Below are 19,442 nucleotides of genomic sequence, written 5' to 3'. Positions count from 1 at the left end.
GAATTGAGGTACAAAGCGCTCGTATCGCGGATGGGCAAATTTGCAACTCTATCGGGTGGGTTACAGACGCAATTGAAATCGCCTAGCAGAAAAACGTTTCTCTCGCAGTTAAGGTAGGGCTCAATTTTCTCAAAAAATTTCTGTCTGTCATTCGATCGGGTAGGGGCATACACACATACAACCCGCCAGTTTGAACCGCTAAAGCGAAAATCACACACAATCATGCGGCCTTCACTACATGCGACAACATGCTCAACATCAATGCCGATAGCCTTACTGAGAAACAATGCGCATCCACCAGACGTGCCTACCGCACGGGAAACGCAAACATTGAACAATGCACCGTAAACAAGCACCATGCGATCCGTTTGCTCTTCGCTTTCAATTTTAGTTTCTTGCACAGCAAGAATGTCTAGGCTGTTCTCTATGAGGAGGCGTTTGACTTGATGCTGCCGCCTTTTCGCCGACAATACGCGTACGTTCAACGTGCCTACGCGAAGGTTAGCCTTTACATTTGGCGCCATGGGAAAAAATGGAGCAAGTGGACCTCACAGACAGTGCTCACCTTTCAGTCGAAGCATGTGACAGCGCACTCAGAGCTACGTATTGTCTTTCCAAAAGTATTGTTCGCTTATTGGAGGCGGCTGCTTCACATACCTCGACACCACAACCCCGGTGCGTGGCATCCCGCGTGTGTCGTGTCAGTTGTCCGGGTGCGCACAGCATTTTCAGTTATGGTGGCTTCGTCGCCCACGGTGTCGAAGTGGTCCTTCGGTCTGGTGGTATCGTTGGTTTCGGCTTAAATGATGAGCGTCGTCCTGGCGCCGCCTTCGGTGGCGGTTCATCGGGAACCGTGACCTCCGTGCTCACGCCGTCGCCATTGTTTCCCTCTCGCTGACGCTTGGCCGTGGTGTTGCTGGCGCCGGATTCCTGGTTGTCCATGGGCTCTGGCTCATCAGTAGTTGAAACCGCGCCTGTCGTGGTGGCATGGCGCTGTCCTTTTCCAACGTCGTCAGCTTGCGATGCATGTGCAGCTTCAAGCTGATTGTTTTCGGTGCTTGGATCTTCTTTGGGAGCAGTGTGATGGTCCTTGACTTGCTTAGTGGTCGTTGGCTCAGGGGGCGTATCCTTGGTTCCCTCACGAGACATTTCCTCCGCTTCGGCCTCGTCCATCACGAGCTCACGCTTGCCTTCATTGTACGTCCGGGAGGCAGCAGTCGCATAGGTTTTCACACATTCAGCCATTTCGTGCCCAAAGCGACGGCATGAGGTGCACCGCGGAACGCGGCACTCCCTCCTGATGGGTCCTGTGCGTTGGCACCGAAGGCAGAGCGGAGCCCTGCCTGGCACCACCACAAGCGCCTTGGCACCGGCGATAAGTAGTTCATGAGGGATGTCCTCGGGCGACACACCAGCCTTGAGCCTGAGCACGCCTACTTGTGTCATGCTGCACTGGCTGCCACAACCCTCCACGCGCCACTTTTCCCTGCTCACCTCGATGATGCTGCCGTACGGGGAGAAAGCCACTCTGATGTCGTCGTCTCGTACGTGGTGAAGCAACCAATGAAGCTTCACACGGACGTCACGGTTGCACGGGTTGATAACAACACACTTTCGTCCTTTCACAACAATTTCTGTCTCGGTGAGCATTTTCTGTGAGGCGTCCGGAGTCTTGAAAGTTGCGGCCCAGATGTGGTTCATCTGATACGGGCCGAGCGCGAGCACTTCGCCAAGCAGGCCTCTTTCCACTTGCGCGTCTCGGAAATGTTCGACGTTATAAGGCCGTCCCCTCATATCGGCATGAAAAAAAACTGTGTTTAAAACAATTGGTCCTGTTGGCAGTGGTGGCAAAATGATAGCATAATCCTGGGAATCAGCTTCAAACCTGTTACCGCGGCCCGAAGGGCTCGCTGAAAACACCCCATTGCTGGAGCCAGACATTCTGCGACCGCTCCGCTCGGAAGCCGGATGTAGAATCTCGGCTATCTAGGCGACTGTGTTCTGCTTCACTTTCTGGGGTATTTATATTTACTACAACTGTATCTGACGCTTGAGGGTGGTAGCCAGCGCCACTCAGACTACACGGGGAGAAGGGGACCTTCTTTTCAACCCCCGTAGCGTGACGCGAACATCTACAGCCTGTCACAAGCGGGTAACTGGCGGGAAACCCTCTTATGCTACCTTGGCATCAAGGCTGCCACAACCCAGGCCCTCGCTAAGCTTTCGCAGGATAATATGGTTAGGAAATGAGGGGCTCGTTAGGAAAATGCAGAAAGAAATGTGGACAGTCTACAACGCCAAAGAAGGCACAGGGGAATGGTTGGACTATATTTTTTTTTACCGTTAGTGAAATTATATTTTTTTTTCATAATTATTGAAGCAAGAAAGAAAGAAAGAAAGAAAGAAAAACACGCGCCCAGAGTGGGGACCGAACCCACGCCTTTCGATTAAATCTCGAATGCCTTACCAATTCGGCTATCTGGGCGACTGTGTTCTGCTTCACTTTCTGGGGTATTTATAAATACTACAACTGTATCTGACGCTTGCGGGATTTACCGTTAGTGAAATTAATTTTTTTTTTCCTTATTAATTGAAGCGAGAAAGAAAGAAAGAAGGAAAACACGCGCCCAGAGTGGGGACCGAACCCACGCCTTTCGATTAGATCTCGAATGCCTTACCAATTCGGCTATCTGGGCGACTGTGTTCTGCTTCACTTTCTGGAGTATTTATATTTACTACAACTGTATCTGACGCTTGAGGGTGGTAGCCAGCGCCACTCAGAGTACACGGGGAGAAGGGGACCTTCTTTTCAAACCCCGTAGCGTGACGCGAACGTCTACAGCCTGTCATAAGCGGGTAACTGGCGGGAAACCCTCTTATGCTACCTTGGCGTCAAGGCTGCCACAACCGAGGCCCTCGCTAAGCTTTCGCAGGATAATATGGTTAGGAAATGAGGGGCTCGTTAGGAAAATACAGAAAGAAAGGCGGGCAGTCTACAACGCCAAAGAAGGCACAGGGGAATGGTTGGACTATATTTTTTTACCGTTAGTGAAATTATATTTTTTTTTATATTAATTGAAGCGAGAAAGAAAGAAAAACACGCGCCCAGAGTGGGGACCGAACCCACGCCGTTCGATTAGATCTCGAATGCCTTACCAATTCGGCCATCTGGGCGACTGTGTTCTGCTTCACTTTCTGGGGTATTTATATTTACTACAACTGTATCTGACGCTTGAGGGTGGTAGCCAGCGCCACTCAGACTACACGGGGAAAAGGGGACCTTCTTTTCAACCCCCGTAGCGTGACGCGAACGTCTACAGCCTGTCATAAGCGGGTAACTGGCGGGAAACCCTCTTATGCTACCTTGGCATCAAGGCTGCCACAACCGAGGCCCTCGCTAAGCTTTCGCAGGATAATATGGTTAGGAAATGAGGGGCTCGTTAGGAAAATACAGAAAGAAATGCGGGCAGTATACAACGCCAAAGAAGGCACACGGGAATGGTTGGACTATATTTTTTTACCGTTAGTGAAATTATATTTTTTTTCATATAATTGAAGCGAGAAAGAAAGAAAGAAAGAAAGAAAGAAAGAAAAACACGCGCCCAGAGTGGGGACCGAACCCACGCCTTTGGATTAGATCTCGAATGCCTTACCAATTCGGCTACCTGGGCGACTGTGTTCTGCTTCACTTTCTGGGGTTTTTACATATACTACAACTGTATCTGACGCTTGAGGGTGGTAGCCAGCGCCACTCAGACTACACTGGGAGAAGGGGACCTTCTTTTCAACCCCCGTAGCGTGAGGCGAACGTCTACAGCCTGTCATAAGCGGGTAACTGGCGGGAAACCCTCTTATGCTACCTTGGCATCAAGGCTGCCACAACCGAGGCCCTCGCTAAGCTTTCGCAGGATAATATGGTTAGGAAATGAGGGACTCGTTAGGAAAATACAGAAAGAAATGCGGGCAGTCTACAACGCCAAAGAAGGCACAAGGGAGTGGTTGGACTATATTTTTTTACCGTTAGTGAAATTATATATATATATTTTTTTTCATATTAATTGAAGCGAGAAAGAAAGAAAGAACGAAAAACACGCGCCCAGAGTGGGGACCGAACCCACACCTTTCGATTAGATCTCGAATGCCTTACCAATTCGGCTATCAGGGCGACTGTGTTCTGCTTCACTTTCTGGGGTATTTATAAATACTACAACTGTATCTGACGCTTGCGGGATTTACCGTTAGTGAAATTAAATTTTTTTTCCTTATTAATTGAAGCGAGAAAGAAAGAAAGAAAGAAAAACACGCGCCCAGAGTGGGGACCGAACCCACGCCTTTCGATTAGATCTCGAATGCCTTACCAATTCGGCTATCTGGGCGACTGTGTTCTGCTTCACTTTCTGGGGTATTTATATTTACTACAACTGTATCTGACGCTTGAGGGTGGTAGCCAGCGCCACTCAGAGTACACGGGGAGAAGGGGACCTTCTTTTCAAACCCCGTAGCGTGACGCGAACGTCTACAGCCTGTCATAAGCGGGTAACTGGCGGGAAACCCTCTTATGCTACCTTGGCATCAAGGCTGCCACAACCGAGGCCCTCGCTAAGCTTTCGCAGGATAATATGGTTAGGAAATGAGGGGCTCGTTAGGAAAATACAGAAAGAAAGGCGGGCAGTCTACAACGCCAAAGAAGGCACAGGGGAATGGTTGGACTATATTTTTTTTTACCGTTAGTGAAATTATATATTTTTTTATATTAATTGAAGCGAGAAAGAAAGAAAGAAAGAAAGAGAGAAAGAAAAACACGCGCCCAGAGTGGGGACCGAACCCACGCCGTTCGATTAGATCTCGAATGCCTTACCAATTCGGCTATCTGGGCGACTGTGTTCTGCTTCACTTTCTGGGGTATTTATATTTACTACAACTGTATCTGACGCTTGAGGGTGGTAGCCAGCGCCACTCAGACTACACGGGGAAAAGGGGACCTTCTTTTCAACCCCCGTAGCGTGACGCGAACGTCTACAGCCTGTCATAAGCGGGTAACTGGCGGGAAACCCTCTTATGCTACCTTGGCATCAAGGCTGCCACAACCGAGGCCCTCGCTAAGCTTTCGCAGGATAATATGGTTAGGAAATGAGGGGCTCGTTAGGAAAATACAGAAAGAAATGCGGGCAGTCTACAACGCCAAAGAAGGCACACGGGAATGGTTGGACTATATTTTTTTTACCGTTAGGGAAATTATATTTTTTTTCATATAATTGAAGCGAGAAAGAAAGAAAGAAAGAAAGAAAGAAAGAAAGAAAGAAAGAAAAACACGCGCCCAGAGTGGGGACCGAACCCACGCCTTTCGATTAGATCTCGAATGCCTTACCAATTCGGCTATCTGGGCGACTGTGTTCTGCTTCACTTTCTGGGGTTTTTACATTTACTACAACTGTATCTGACGCTTGAGGGTGGTAGCCAGCGCCACTCAGACTACACTGGGAGAAGGGGACCTTCTTTTCAACCCCCGTAGCGTGAGGCGAACGTCTACAGCTGTCATAAGCGGGTAACTGGCGGGAAACCCTCTTATGCTACCTTGGCATCAAGGCTGCCACAACCGAGGCCCTCGCTAAGCTTTCGCAGGATAATATGGTTAGGAAATGAGGGACTCGTTAGGAAATACAGAAAGAAATGCGGGCAGTCTACAACGCCAAAGAAGGCACAAGGGAGTGGTTGGACTATATTTTTTTACCGTTAGTGAAATTATATATATAAATTTTTTTCATATTAATTGAAGCGAGAAAGAAAGAAAGAAAGAAAAACACGCGCCCAGAGTGGGGACCGAACCCACACCTTTCGATTAGATCTCGAATGCCTTACCAATTCGGCTATCAGGGCGACTGTGTTCTGCTTCACTTTCTGGGGTATTTATATATACTACAACTGTATCTGACGCTTGAGGGTGGTAGCCAGCGCCACTCAGTCTACACGGGGAGAATGGGACCTTCTTTTCAACCCCCGTAGCGTGACGCGAACGTCTACAGCCTGTCATAAGCGGGTAACTGGCGGGAAACCCTCTTATGCTATCTTGGCATCAAGGCTGCCACAACCGAGGCCCTCGATAAGCTTTCGCAGGATAATATGGTTAGGAAATAAGGGGCTCGTTAGGAAAATACAGAAAGAAATGCGGGCAGTCTACAACGCCAAAGAAGGCACAGGGGAATGGTTGGACTATATTTTTTTTACCGTTAGTGAAATTATATTTTTTTTTATATTAATTGAAGCGAGAAAGAAAGAAAGAAAGAAAGAAAAACACGCGCCCAGAGTGGGGACCGAACCCACGCCGTTCGATTAGATCTCGAATGCCTTACCAATTCGGCCATCTGGGCGACTGTGTTCTGCTTCACTTTCTGGGGTATTTATATTTACTACAACTGTATCTGACGCTTGAGGGTGGTAGCCAGCGCCACTCAGACTACACGGGGAAAAGGGGACCTTCTTTTCAACCCCCGTAGCGTGACGCGAACGTCTACAGCCTGTCATAAGCGGGTAACTGGTGGGAAACCCTCTTATGCTACCTTGGCATCAAGGCTGCCACAACCGAGGCCCTCGCTAAGCTTTCGCAGGATAATATGGTTAGGAAATGAGGGGCTCGTTAGGAAAATACAGAAAGAAATGCGGGCAGTATACAACGCCAAAGAAGGCACACGGGAATGGTTGGACTATATTTTTTTACCGTTAGTGAAATTATATTTTTTTTCATATAATTGAAGCGAGAAAGAAAGAAAGAAAGAAAGAAAGAATGAAAGAAAAACACGCGCCCAGAGTGGGGACCGAACCCACGCCTTTGGATTAGATCTCGAATGCCTTACCAATTCGGCTACCTGGGCGACTGTGTTCTGCTTCACTTTCTGGGGTTTTTACATATACTACAACTGTATCTGACGCTTGAGGGTGGTAGCCAGCGCCACTCAGACTACACTGGGAGAAGGGGACCTTCTTTTCAACCCCCGTAGCGTGAGGCGAACGTCTACAGCCTGTCATAAGCGGGTAACTGGCGGGAAACCCTCTTATGCTACCTTGGCATCAAGGCTGCCACAACCGAGGCCCTCGCTAAGCTTTCGCAGGATAATATGGTTAGGAAATGAGGGACTCGTTAGGAAAATACAGAAAGAAATGCGGGCAGTCTACAACGCCAAAGAAGGCACAAGGGAGTGGTTGGACTATATTTTTTTACCGTTAGTGAAATTATATATATATATTTTTTTTCATATTAATTGAAGCGAGAAAGAAAGAAAGAAAGAAAAACACGCGCCCAGAGTGGGGACCGAACCCACACCTTTCGATTAGATCTCGAATGCCTTACCAATTCGGCTATCAGGGCGACTGTGTTCTGCTTCACTTTCTGGGGTATTTATAAATACTACAACTGTATCTGACGCTTGCGGGATTTACCGTTAGTGAAATTAAATTTTTTTTTCCTTATTAATTGAAGCGAGAAAGAAAGAAAGAAAGAAAAACACGCGCCCAGAGTGGGGACCGAACCCACGCCTTTCGATTAGATCTCGAATGCCTTACCAATTCGGCTATCTGGGCGACTGTGTTCTGCTTCACTTTCTGGGGTATTTATATTTACTACAACTGTATCTGACGCTTGAGGGTGGTAGCCAGCGCCACTCAGAGTACACGGGGAGAAGGGGACCTTCTTTTCAAACCCCGTAGCGTGACGCGAACGTCTACAGCCTGTCATAAGCGGGTAACTGGCGGGAAACCCTCTTATGCTACCTTGGCATCAAGGCTGCCACAACCGAGGCCCTCGCTAAGCTTTCGCAGGATAATATGGTTAGGAAATGAGGGGCTCGTTAGGAAAATACAGAAAGAAAGGCGGGCAGTCTACAACGCCAAAGAAGGCACAGGGGAATGGTTGGACTATATTTTTTTTTACCGTTAGTGAAATTATATATTTTTTTATATTAATTGAAGCGAGAAAGAAAGAAAGAAAGAAAGAGAGAAAGAAAAACACGCGCCCAGAGTGGGGACCGAACCCACGCCGTTCGATTAGATCTCGAATGCCTTACCAATTCGGCTATCTGGGCGACTGTGTTCTGCTTCACTTTCTGGGGTATTTATATTTACTACAACTGTATCTGACGCTTGAGGGTGGTAGCCAGCGCCACTCAGACTACACGGGGAAAAGGGGACCTTCTTTTCAACCCCCGTAGCGTGACGCGAACGTCTACAGCCTGTCATAAGCGGGTAACTGGCGGGAAACCCTCTTATGCTACCTTGGCATCAAGGCTGCCACAACCGAGGCCCTCGCTAAGCTTTCGCAGGATAATATGGTTAGGAAATGAGGGACTCGTTAGGAAATACAGAAAGAAATGCGGGCAGTCTACAACGCCAAAGAAGGCACAAGGGAGTGGTTGGACTATATTTTTTTACCGTTAGTGAAATTATATATATAAATTTTTTTCATATTAATTGAAGCGAGAAAGAAAGAAAGAAAAACACGCGCCCAGAGTGGGGACCGAACCCACACCTTTCGATTAGATCTCGAATGCCTTACCAATTCGGCTATCAGGGCGACTGTGTTCTGCTTCAATTTCTGGGGTATTTATATATACTACAACTGTATCTGACGCTTGAGGGTGGTAGCCAGCGCCACTCAGTCTACACGGGGAGAATGGGACCTTCTTTTCAACCCCCGTAGCGTGACGCGAACGTCTACAGCCTGTCATAAGCGGGTAACTGGCGGGAAACCCTCTTATGCTATCTTGGCATCAAGGCTGCCACAACCGAGGCCCTCGATAAGCTTTCGCAGGATAATATGGTTAGGAAATAAGGGGCTCGTTAGGAAAATACAGAAAGAAATGCGGGCAGTCTACAACGCCAAAGAAGGCACAGGGGAATGGTTGGACTATATTTTTTTTACCGTTGGTGAAATTATATATTTTTTTTCATAATAATTGAAGCGAGAAAGAAAGAAAGAAAGAAAGAAAGGAAAACACGCGCCCAGAGTGGGGACCAAACCCACGCCTTTCGATTAGATCTCGAATGCCTTACCAATTCGGCTATCTGGGCGACTGTGTTCTGCTTCACTTTCTGGGGTATTTATATTTACTACAACGGTATCTGACGCTTAAAGGTTGGTAGCTACCACCTTCTTTCTGACTAAAAAATTATTTCCTGTTTCTATGACCCACCGCATGGTCCCCTTTGCTTTCCGAGGTTTTCTTGACTGCCCACCCTTACTCTGTCCTAATTCACTGAGCCCCTCATTTCCCATTTATGATTCGCTACATGCATAGCGAGGGCCTCTGTTCTGGCAGTCTTGGTGGCAAAGGTAGCTTAAGAGGTTTAAATGCTTGTCGACCACTCTCGATGTGTCGTCAACACTGGATTCACGGCCCGGGGGTTCGATAGGAGGTCCCTTCACCCTGAGAGGTCGGAGTAGCGCTGGATACCACCCCCAAGCCCCAAAAAAATGTCATTGACATAAATACCCCGCAAAGTGGAGGGGAAAAATAGCCCCGCTTGTAGCACAGTGGTTATCGCAACAGACCCGTATTGTTGAGGTCGTGGGCTCGGATCCCACCTTGCGGGCTTTTTTCTCCTCTTTCTTTCTTTCCAAATTCTTTATCTCTTTCAATGACCTACCACATCCTCCCCTTTCCTTTCGGAGGGTTATTTGACTGCCTACCCCTATTTCTGTCGTATCTATATATATAAATATTTACATAAATATATATATATGTGTGTGTGTATGTATGTATAAATTTAAATTATAAAGGGTTGGCTACCACTACCAAGTACTGGAAACAAAAAATACCTTAACACAAATACCTGAGAAGGTGATGGGGAAACCGCCCCGCCGGTAGCGTAGTGAGTATCGCACCAGACCGGTATTCTCGTGGTCCTAGCATCAGATTCCACCAGGCGGGCATCTTTTCACTACCTTCTTATTGACTCAAAAAATTCTCCCTCGGTTACTATACCCTACCGCATTGTCCTTTTTGCTTTCCGAGGTTTTCTTCACTACCAACTCTTATTCTTTCTTAATTCACCGAGCCCCTCATTTTCCATTTCTGATTTGATACATGCTTAGCGAGGGCCTCGAACCTGGCAGTCTTGGTGCCAAAGGTAGCCTAAGAGGTTTAAAGCTGGTAGACCACTCTCGACATGTCGTAGACACTCGAGTCACGGCCGGGGTGTTAAAAAAAGGTCCCATTAACATCGAGTAGTCAGAGTGGCGCTGGCTACCACCCCAAGTGCAGGAAACAAAAAATACCTTAACATAAATACCCGAGACAGTGTTGGGGAAACCGGCACGCGGATATCGTAGTGATTATCGCACCAGGCCGGTATTCTGTAGGTCGTGGGTTAGAATGCCACCAGGCCAGCATTTTTTGACACTTTCTTTCTCACTCAATTAATTCTCCCTCTGTTTCTATAAACTACTGCATTGTCCCATTTGCTTTTCGAGGTTTTCTTGACTGACAACCCTTATCCTGTCCTAGTTCACTGAGCCCCTCATTTCCCATTTCTGGTTCGCTACATCCAGAGCGAGGGCCTCTGTTCTGGCAGTCTTGGTGCCAAAGGTAGCTTAAGAGGTTTAAACGCTGGTCGGCCACTCTCGACACGTCGTAGACACTTGAGTCACACCCCGTTGCCTTAAAGTCGGTCCCCTTCACCCCGAGTAGTCAGAGTGGCGCTGGCTAGCACCCCCAAGTACAGGAAACAAAAAATACCTAAACATAAATTCCCGGGAAAGTGGTTGGGAAACCGCCCCCTCCTTAGCGTAGTGGTTAGCGCACCAGACCTGTATTCTGGAGGCCGTGCATTCGAATCCCACCCGGCAGACATTTTTTCACAACTTTCTTTATGACTCAAGAAATTCTTCCTGTGTTTCTATGACCTGTCGCATTGTCCTCTTTTCTTTCCGAGGTTTTCTTGACTGCCCACCCTTACTCTGTCCAAATTCACTCAGCGCCTCATTATTCATCTCTGTCTGCTACATGCATAGCGAGGGCCTCTGATCTGGCAGTCTTTGTGCCAAAGGTAGCTTAAGGGGTTTAAAGCTGGTCGACCACTCTCGACATGTTGTAGAAACTGAAGTCACAGCCCGGGGGATGAAAAGAAGGTATCCTCCACCCCGAGTAGTCAGAGTGGGGCTTGCTACCACCTCCAAGAACAGTATACAAAAAATAATTAAACTTTAATACCCGAGAAAGTGGTGGGGAAACCCCCCTCTAACCCCCCCCCCCGGTAGCGTAGTGGTTATCGCACCAGACCGGTATTCTGGAGTTAATGCTTTCTGATCCCACCTGGCGGGCATTTTTTCACCACTTATTCTTCCTCAGTTTCTATGACCTACAGCATTCTCCCGTTTGCTTTCCGAGGTTTTCTTGACTGATAACCCTTATTCTGTGTAATTAACAGAGCCATCATTTCCCATTTCTTATTCGCTGCATAGATAGCGAGGGCCTCTGTCCTGGCAGTCTTGGTGCCAAAGGTAGCTTAAGAGGTTTAAACACGCTGGTCAACCACTCTCGACTTGTCGTAGACATTTGAGTCACGCCCGGCGGTTTAAATGTAGGTCCCCTTCACCCCGAGTAGTAAGAGTGGCGATGGCTACCACCCCAAGTACAGGAAACAAAAATACCTCCACATGAATACCCGAGAAAGTGTTTGGAAAACCGGCCCGCGGGTAGCGTAGTTGTTATCGCACCAGACCGGTATTCTGGAGGTCGTGAGTTCAGATGCCACCAGGCCGGCAATTTTTCAGCTCTTTTTTTCTGACTCAAAAAATCTCCATCTGTTTCTATGACCTAGTTCATTGTACCGTTTTCTTTCCGAGGTATTCTTGACTGACAATCCTTATTCTGTTCTACTTCACTGAGCCCCTCATTTCCCCTTTCTGATTCACTACAAGCATAGCAAGCGCCTCTGTTCTGGCAGTCTTGGTGCCAAAGGTAGCTTACGAGGTTTAAAAGCTCGTCGACCACTCTCGACATGTCGTAGACACTTGAGTCACGGCCCAAGGGCATAAAAGTCGGTTCCCTTCACCCCGAGTAGTCAGAGTGGTAATGGCTACCACCCCCAAGTACATGAAACAAATAATACCTAAACATAAATACCCTAGAAAGTGGTGAGAAAACCGCCCCGCCGGTAGTGTAGTGGTTATCGCACCAGACCGGTATTCCTGAGGTCGTGCGTTCGGATCCCACCTGGACAGCCTTTGTTCACCACTTTCTTTCTGACTCAAAATATTCCCCCTCAGTTTCTATAACCTACCACATTGTCCCCTTTTCTTTCCGAGGTTTTCTTGACGGCCAACCCGAATTCTTTCTTAATTCACCAAGCCCCTCATTTCCCATTTTTGATTTGCTACATACATAGCGAGAGCCTCTGTTCTGGCAGTCTTGGTGCCAAAGGTAGCTTAAGAGGGTTAAAGCTGGTCGACCACTCTCGACATGTTGTAGACATTGGAGTCATAGCGCGGAGGTTAAAAAGAAGGTCTCCTTCACACCGAGTTGCCAGAGTGGCGCTGGCTACCACCCCCAAGTACAGGATACAAAAAATACCTTAACACAAATACCCGAGAAAGTGTTGGGGAAACCAGCCTGCGTGTAGCTTAGTGGTTATCGCACCAGGCCGGTATTCTGGAGGTCATGCGTTCGGATACCTCCAGACCGCATTTTTTCATCAGTTTCTTTCAGACTCAAAAAATTTTCACTCTGTCTCTATGACCTGCCGGATTGTCTCCTTTGCTTTCTGAGGTTTTTTTGAATGCCAACTCTAATTCTTTCATAATTCAACGCGCCCCTCATTTCCCATTTCTGATTCGCTACATTCATAGCGAGGGCCTCTGTTCTGGCATTCCTGGTGCCAAAGGTAGCTTAAGAGGGTTAAAGCTGGTACACCACTCCTGACATGTCGTAGACACTAAAGTCACGACCCGGGGGTTAAAAGGATCACCTTCACCCCGAGTAGTCAGAGTGGCACTGGCTACCACCCACAAGTAAAGTAAACAAAAAATACCTAAACATCAATACCCGAGAAAGTGGTTGGGGAAACCACCCCGCCGGTAGCGTAGCGGTTATCGCACCAGACCGGTATTCTGGAGGTCGTGGAATCGGATGCCACCAGGCAGGCATTTTTTCACCACTTTCTTTCTCACTCAATAAATTCCCCCTCTCTTTCTATACCCTACCGCATTATCTCCTTTTCTTTCCGAGGTTTTCTTGACTGCCAACCCTTATTCTTTCTTAATTTACCGAGCCCCTCATTTCCCATTTCTGATTCGCTACATACATAGCGACGGCATCTGTTCTGGCAGTCTTTGTGCCAAAGGTATCTTAAGGGGTTTAAACGCTGGTCGAGCAATGTCGACATGTCGTAGACACTTGCGTCACGGCCCGGGGCCTTAAACGTCGGTCCCCTTCACCCCGAGTAGTCAGAGTGGCGCTGGCTAGCACACCCATGTAAAGGAAACAAAAAAAACCTTAGCGAAAATACCCAAGAAACTGGTGGGGAAACCGCCCCACCGGTAGCCTGCTAGTTATCACACCAGACTGGTATTCTGGATGTCGTGGGTTCGGATTTCACCAGGCGGGCATCTTTCCACCATTTTCTTTCTGACTCAAAAACCTCTTCCTCTGTTTCTATGAACAACTGCATTGTCCCATTGGCTTTCCACGTTTGCTTGACTGACAACCCTTAATCTGTACTAATTCACTGAGCCCCCATTACCCATTTCTGATTCGATACATGCATAGCGAGGGCCTCTGTTCTGTCAGTGTTGATGCCAACGGCAGATTAAGAGGGTTAAGGCTTGTCGACCACTCTCGACATGTCGCAGACACTAGGTTCACGGCCCGGGGGTTAAAAAGAAGGTCATCTTAACCCCGAGCACTCAGAGTGGCACTGGCTACCAACCACAAGGAAAGTACACAAAAAATACCTAAACATCAATACCCAAGAACGTGTTGGGGAAACCGCCCCGCCGGTAGCGTAGTGGTTATCGCACCAGACCAGTATTCTGGAGGTCGTGCCTTCGGTACCCACCAGGCTGGCATTTTTAACCACTTTCTTTCTGTCCCCAAAATTCTCCCTCTGTCTCTATGACCTGCCACTGCATTGTCTCCTTTGCTTTCCAAGGTTTTCTTGATTGCCAACCTTTATTCTTTCTCACTTCACCGCGCCCCTCATTTCCCGTTTCTGATTAGTATATGCATAGTGAGGGCCTGGAACCTGGCAGTCTTGGTGCCAAAGGTAGCTTAAGAGGGTTAAAGCTGCTGGACCACACTCGACATGTCATAGACACTCGAGTCACTGCCGGGGGGTTAAATAGAATGTCCCCTTAACATCGAGTAATCAGAGTGGCGCTAGCTACCAACCCCAAGTGCAGGAATCAAAAAATACCTTAACCTAAATACCCGAGAAAGTGTTGGCGAAACCGGCAACCGGACACCGGGTTACCGGCGCACCAGGCCGGTAACTGGAGATCGTGGGTTCGGATGCCACCAGGCCGGCATTTTTCAGCACTTTCTATCTCACTCAATAAATTCTCCCTCAGTTTCTTTACCCTACCACTTTGTCCCCTTTTCTTTCCGAGGTTTTCTTGATTCCCAACCCTTATTCTTTCTTAATTCACCAAGCCCCTCATTTCCCATTTCTGATACGCTACATGCATAGCGAGGGCCTCTGTTCTGGCAGTATTTGTGCCAAAGATAGCTTAAGGGGATTAAAGCTGGTCGACCACTCTCGACATGTTGTAGAAACTGGAGTGATGGCCCGGGGGTTAAAAAGAATGTATCCTTAACACCGAGTAGTCAGAGTGGCGGTAGCTACCACCCCTACGTACAGGATACAAAAATACCTTAACATAAATACCCGAGATAGTGTTGGGGAAACTGGCGCTGCGGGTAGCGTAGTGGTTATCGCAGCAGGCCGGTACTCTGGAGATCGCGGGTTTGGATGCCACCAGGCCGGAAATTTTTGACCACATTCTTTCTGACTCAAAAAATTCTTCAACTGTTTCTATGACCTACTGCATTGTCCTTTTTGCTTTCTGGGGTTTTCTTGACAGACAACCCTTTTTCTGTTCTAATAAACTGAGCCCCTCATTTCCCATTTCTGATTCGCTACATGCATAGCGAGGGCCTCTGTTCTGGCAGTCTTGGTGCCAAAGGCAGATTAAGAGGGTTAAGGCTGCTCAACCACTCTCGAGCTGTCGTAGACACTGGGGTCACGGCCCGGGGGTTAAAAGAAAGGTCTGCTTCACACAGAGTAGTCAGAGTGGCGCTGGCCACCACCCCCAAGTGCACGAATAAAAAAATACCTTAACATAAATACCCGAGAAAGTGTTGGCGAAATCGGCCCGCGGGTAGCGTAGCGGTTATCGCACCAGGCCGGTACTCTGGAGATCGTGGGTTCGGATGACACCAGGGCAGAAATTTTTCACCACTTTCTTTCCGACTCAAAAAATTCTTCCTCTGTTTCTATGACCTACTCAATTGTCCCCTTTGGTTTCTGAGGTTTTCCTGACTGACAACCCTTATTCTGTTCTAAATCACGGAGCCTCTCATTTCCCATAACTGATTCGCTACATGCATAATGAGGGCCTCAGTTCTGGCAGTCTTGGTGCCAAAGGTACCTTAAGATGGTTAAAGCTGGGGGTCCACTCTCGAAGGGTCGTAGACACTGGAGTCACGGCCCGGGATTGAAAAAGAAGGTCCCCTTCACCCCGAGTAGAAACGGTGGCGCTGGCTACCACTCCAAGTACAGGAAACAAAAAGTACCTTAACATAAATACCCGAGAAAGTGGTGGGGAAAGCGCCCAGCCGGTAGCGTAGTGGTTATCGCACCAGACAAGTATTCTGGAGGTCGTGGGTTCCGACACCACCCGGCGGAAATTTTTTCAACACCTTTTTTCTGTTTAAAAAAATTCTTCCTCTGTTTCTATGGCCTACCACACTGTCCCCTTTGCTTTCCAAGATGTTCTTGACTGCCAACCCTTATTCTTTCTAATTCACCGAGCCCTTCATTCCCCATTTCCGATTCGCTAAATTCATAGCGAGGGCCTCTGTTCTGGCAGCCTTGGTGCCAAAGTTAGCTTAGGAGGGTTAAAGCCGGTCAACCACTCTCGACATGTTGTAGACACTGGAGTCACGACCCGAGGGTGAAAAAGAAGGTCCCTTTCAAACCGAGTAGTCAGAGTGGCGCTGGCTACCACCCCCAAGTCCAGGAAACAAAAAATACCTTAACATAAATACCCGAGAAAGTGTTGGGGGAACCGGCCCGCCGTTAGCGTAGTGGTAATTGCACCAGATCAGTATTCTAGAGTTCGTGGCTTCGGATGCCAGCAGGCCGGCAATTTTTCACCACTTTCTTTCTGACTCAAAAAATTCTCCATCTGTTTCTATGACCTACTGCATTGTTCAGTTTGCTCTCCGAGGTTTTCTTGACTGACAAACCTTATTGCGTGCTAATTCACTGAGCCGCACATTTCCCATTTCTGATTCGCTACATGCATAGCGACGACCTCTGTACTGGTAGTCTTAGTGCCAAAGGTAGCTTAAGAGGGTCAAAGCTGGTCGACCTTTCTGGACATGTAGACACTGGAGGCACTGCCCAGTGGTTAAAAACAAGGTCATCTTCACCTCGAGTAGTCAAAGCGGCGCTGGCTACTACCCCCAAGTAAAGGAAACAACAAATACCTTACCATTAATGCCCGAGAAAGTGGAGGGGAAACCGCTCCGCCGGTAGCTTCGTGCATATCGAACCAGAACGGTATTCTGGATGTCGTGGGTTCGCATCATACCCGCCAAGCAACTTTTCATCACCTTCTCTTCGACTCAAAAAATTCTTCCTCCTAATTTATGACCTAACGAACTCTCCCCTTTGCTTTCCGAGGTTTTCTTGACTGCCCGCCCTTATTCTTTCTTAATTCACTGAACCCCTCATTTCGCATTTCTGATTCGCTACATGCATAATGAGGGCCTCGGTTCTGGCAGTCTTGGTGCCAAAGGTACCTTAAGATGGTTAAAGCTGGGGGTCCACTCTCGAAGGGTCGTAGACACTGGAGTCACGGCCCGGGATTTAAACAGAAGGTCCCCTTCACCCCGAGTAGAAAAGATGGCGCTGGCTACTACCCCAAGTACACGAAACAAAAAGTACCTTAACATAAATACCCGAGAAAGTGGTGGGGAAATCGCCCAGCCGGTAGCGTTGTGGTTATCGCGCCAGACCAGTATTCTGGAGGTCGCGGGTTCGGATCCCACCCGGCGGGAATTTTTTCACCACCTTCTTTCTGACTAAAAAAATTCTTCCTCTGTTTCTAGGGCCTACCGCACTGTCCCCTTTGCTTTTCAAGATGTTCTTGACTGCCAACCCTTATTCTTTCTAATTCCACCGAGCCCTTCATTCCCCATTTCCGATTCGCTAGATGCATAGCGAGGGCCTCTGTTCTGGCAGCTTTGGTGCCAAAGGTAGCTTAAGAGGGTTAAATCTGGTCAACTACTCTCGACATGTTGTAGACACTGGAGTCACGACGCGAGGGTGAAAAAGAAGGTCCCTTTCAACCCGAGTAGTCAGAGTGGCGCTGGCTACCACCCCCAAGTACAGGAAACAAAAAATACCTTAACATAAATACCCGAGAAAGTGTTGGGGGAACCGGCCCGCCGTTAGCGTAGTGGTAATTGCACCAGATCGGTATTCTAGAGTTCGTGGCTTCGGATGCCAGCAGGCCGGCAATTTTTCACCACTTTTTTTCTGACTCAAAAAATTCTCCATCGGTTTCTATGACCTACTGCATTGTCCCGTTTGTCTCCGAGGTTTTCTTGACTGACAAACCTTATTGTGTGCTAATTCCCTGAGCCGCTCATTTCCCATTTCTGATTCCCTACATGCATAGCCAGGACCCCTGTTCTGGCAGTCTTGGTGCCAAAGGCAGCTTAGGAGGTTTAAACGCTGGTCGATCACTCTCGACATGTCGTAGACACTGCAGGCACGGCCCGGGGGTTAAAAACAAGGTCATCTTCACCTCGAGTAGTCAAAGCGGCACTGGCTACTACCCCCAAGTAAAGGAAACAACAAATACCTTACCATTAATACCCGAGAAAGTGGTGGGGAAACCGCCCCGCCGGTAGCTTCGTCTATATCGCACCAGAACGGCATTCTGGATGTCGTGGGTTTGGATCACACCTGCTGAGCAACTTTTCCCCCCCTTCTTTTTGACTCAAAAAATTCTTCCTCCTATTTTATGACCTACCGAACTCTCCCCTTTGCTTTCCGAGGTTTTCTTGACTGCCAGCCCTTATTCTTTCTTAATTCACCGAGCCCCTCATTTCCCATTTCTGATTCGCTACATGCATAATGAGGGCCTCGATTCTGGCAGTCTTTGTGCCAAAGGTACCTTAAGATGGTTAAAGCTGGGGGTCCACTCTCGAAGGGTCGTAGACACTGGAGTCAAGGCCCGGGATTGAAACAGATGGTCCCCTTCACCCCGAGTAGAAACGATGGCGCTGGCTACCACCCCAAGTACAGGAAACAAAAAGTACCTTAACATAAATACCCGAGAAAGTGGTGGGGAAAACGCCCCGCCGGTAGCGGAGTGGTTATCGCGCCAGACCGGTATTCTGGAGGTCGTGGGTTCGGATGACAGCAGGCCGGCAATTTTTCACCACTTTCTTTCTCACTCGAAAAATTCTCCATCTGTTTCTATGACCAACTGCATTGTCTCGTTTGCTTTCCGAGTTTTTCTTGACTGTAATTCTTATTCTGTCCTAATTCACTGAGCCCCCCATTTCCAATTTCTGATTCACTACATGCATAGCGACGACCTCTGTTCTGACAGTCTTGGTGCCAAAGGTAGCTTAAGAGGGTCAAAGCTGGTCAACCACTTTTGACACGTCGTAGACACTGGAGGCACGGCCCAGGGGTTAAAAACAAGGTCCTCTTCACCCTGAGCAGTCAAAGTGGCGCTGGCTACCACCTCAAAGTAAAGTAAACAAAAAATACCTTACCAAAAATACCCGAGAATGTGTTGGGGAAACTGCCGCGCCAGTAGCTTCGAGGTTGTTGCACCAGACCGGTATTCTGGAGGTCGTCAGTTCAGATCACACCGCCGAGCATCTTTTCACCACCTTCTTTCTGACTAAAAATATTGTTCCTCTGTTTCTATGACCAACCGCATTCTCCTTTTTACTTTCCGAGGTTTTCTTGACTGCCAACCTTTATTCTTTCTGAATTCACCGAGCCCCTCATTTTCCATTTCAGATTCGCTACATGCATAGCGAGGGCCTCTTTTGTGGCAGTCTTGGTGCCAAACGTAACTTAAGATGTTTAAACGCTGCTCGACCACAATCTACACGTCGTAGTTACTAGAGTCACGGCCTGGGGGTTAAAAAGAAGGTCCCCTTCACCCCGAAGTAGTCACATTAGTGCTGGCACCACCCCCG

At 48.1% G+C, this 19,442-nt stretch overlaps 1 non-coding gene across 1 annotated transcript; it reads right to left on the bottom strand.

The window, feature by feature from the left end:
• Positions 1 to 2,413: 2,413 nt before the first annotated feature.
• On the bottom strand, positions 2,414 to 2,485 carry Trnak-uuu (transfer RNA lysine (anticodon UUU)). Its single transcript has one exon. It is a non-coding gene; the product is annotated as a tRNA-Lys (tRNA).
• Positions 2,486 to 19,442: the final 16,957 nt, after the last annotated feature.

The sequence above is a fragment of the Haemaphysalis longicornis genome, unplaced genomic scaffold (assembly GCF_048455015.1).
Source record: "Haemaphysalis longicornis isolate Haplotype H1 unplaced genomic scaffold, Haemaphysalis longicornis Haplotype H1 scaffold_15, whole genome shotgun sequence".
Classification (NCBI taxonomy): Eukaryota; Metazoa; Arthropoda; class Arachnida; order Ixodida; family Ixodidae; genus Haemaphysalis; species Haemaphysalis longicornis.
Note: the sequence above shows the minus strand (reverse complement) of the source record. Positions and strands in the feature narration are given on the sequence as shown.